Raw genomic sequence first — 2,681 nt, 5'->3', positions numbered from 1 at the left:
GTCCCATTCACCTATTTTATCTTCTCCTGGTTGTAGATCTTTGTCTTCTTGATATTGCGCTTCAATCCATATTGAAGACTGTACTTCTTGACCTTCTACAGTAAACGCTTCTGGTCCTCCTAGATAGTGTCATCTGCACAATGCAAATTGTTGATGAGGCTTTTTTCAATCCTGATGCCACAATCCTCCTCATAAAGTCCAATTTTCCAAAAGATCTGTCCACATATAGTTTGAAATTATATGGAGACAAGTGAGTGCATCCCTAATACATTCCTTTCTTGATTTTGAATCAGGGAGTTTCCTTCTTCAGCTCTGATTGCTTCTTCTTAATATAAGTATAGGTTTCACAGGCATTTTCCTGGTACTTTCAGCTTTCAGCCACTATCCATTGGTGGATGATATCCCAAATGTCATGGCCTCTTCTAAACCTAGGGTGTATTTCTGGTAGTTTTCTGTCAATGTACTGTTCCAGTCATTTTTAAAATAATCTTCAGCAGGATTTGAGGGTACCATGGACTGCTAGGAAAACAAACAGATTCTTCCTGGAAAGTGTCAAACCGGGCTGCTCCTTGGAGGCAAGGATTCTAAGGCTCCATCTAACATACTTTGGACATGTTGTAAGGAGGGACAGGTCCTTGGAGAGGGACATCATGCTTGGTAGGGTGGAGGGACAGCGCAGAAGGGGAAGGCCCCCTAAGAGGTGGATTGATTCAGTAGCTGGGGTAATGGGGATGGGTGTATCGGAGGCGGTGTGATTGGCACAGGACAGAGCAGAGTTTAGGGATGTTGTACATAGGGTCGCGATGAGTCACAAGTGACTTGACGTCACATAGCAACAACAACAGCAATATCGGTGATATTATTTGAAAATTTCTATGTTCTGTCGGATCAGATTTTTTTGGAATGGGAACAAATATGGATCTCTCTCAGACAGCTGGCGAGGTGGTTGTCCTGCAGACTCCTTGGCCAACCTGCTAAGCACATCCAGGGAAGCATCTGTTTGTTGATATATATCAATTGGTATTCCATCAGCTCCTGGGTCCTTGGTTTTCTGCAATTCCTTCAGAGCAGCTTAAACTTCCCCCTTCATCACTATTGCCTCCTGATCATATGTTGCTTCATGAGATTCTTCTTTGTCAGCCAGTTCTTTTTAATGCACTGAACTCTGTGTATTTGCATCTTCTTTTGATGCTTCTTGGATTATTCCATATTCTGCCCATTGTATTATTAAGTGTTGCCACTCGAAGTTTGTATTTGGTCTTCAGTTCCTTCAACTTAAGAAAAGTCTTGTGAGTCCAGCCCTTTTTCTTTTACAACTCCAGCTCTTTGTACATTTCATTATTATACTTGGCTTTATCCTCCCAAGCTACCTTTTGAACCTTTTGAAATTTACCTTTTTAAGTTCAGGTCTTAACTGCCTTATTTCTTCCCTATACTATGACCTCTCAATGCCCTAATGCAATATTTAGAGTCTCTTCTGACTTCCATCATGATATTTGCTTTTTCCTCTCCATTTGTAATGATATTTTAATTCTTTATATATGATATTGTTGTTGTTGATGTTAAGTGCTGTTGAGTCATAGATAACTGATAGTGATCCTATGAATGAAAGACCTGAATACTCTTATAACTTTTATCATTTCTCCAAGTTCATAGGGTTTCTGCAGGCAAGTTATTTCAGAAGTGGATGCCACTCCTGTTTCCAAACGTATTTTAATTGGGGAGCTCCACCAAACACTGTCCACCATGGGTAACCATTATTGTATTTAGCGTAGATTTTATCATTTGTGATTTCTGTGTCAAAATTGTTGTTTTTGTTGTATATTGTCATATTGCATAGCTGGCTCTCACATTTAGGATAAATTCTAATTACTGAAAGATCTCTGACCAATAAATAATTTAAGAATAATTTTCATGTACATCAAGCCTCTTTGTACTTGAAACTATTTTGGTATTTGTATGATAATGTGCTTTATATATATGATAAGCTGTTTTTAGCTAAATCACTGTCATGGTTTGAGCAAGAACAGTATTGTTTAGCTGAATCAGTATTATAAAGCTAAGTGTATATAAAACTAAGTGTAACGGCACAGATGCCTAATGTGATAAGGTTAGGTATTTTTAGTGTAGTGGATGCTGTCTTTGTTCAGAGTACTATAAGAACTTGGTGTGGAAGGAAGGAGTATGTGAAATACAATGCATATGATTAAAAAAATTTAAAAAGATAGACCTTGGTAGAAAAGTTCTATTGGGGGCTCACAGCTTGACTCTTTCCACAGTCTGTGTGAACTGCTGTAAAAGTGTTATCTAAATTTCCTGCAACTCCTTGTACCTTTTTCACATTAGTTTCCAAACTTAATCATCCAGCTTTGGCTGAGTACTTCTAATGTGATAGTTTTAAAGTCAAATATATCATACAAAACTCAAGGTACTCTTCAAATAGAGAGTGGCAGGTGAATTTTTTAAATAGTTATTTATAACAAAATTCTTACTCCCTAATAATAAAATATAGACATAAGATTAATGTACTAGGGGGCTCTGGTGATCTAGTGGCAAGAAGCTGCACTGCAATGCCAAAGGCATGCAATTCAAGGCCACTAGGTAGCAAAAGAAAATGGAAGGAATATACTGAGTCATTGTATAGAAAGGAATTGGCAGATACAGAAGAATTTCATGAAATA

This window comes from Elephantulus edwardii, unplaced genomic scaffold (assembly GCF_000299155.1).
Source record: "Elephantulus edwardii isolate Elephantulus edwardi_28Jun2011 unplaced genomic scaffold, EleEdw1.0 scaffold00156, whole genome shotgun sequence".
NCBI lineage: Eukaryota > Metazoa > Chordata > Mammalia > Macroscelidea > Macroscelididae > Elephantulus > Elephantulus edwardii.
Note: the sequence above shows the minus strand (reverse complement) of the source record.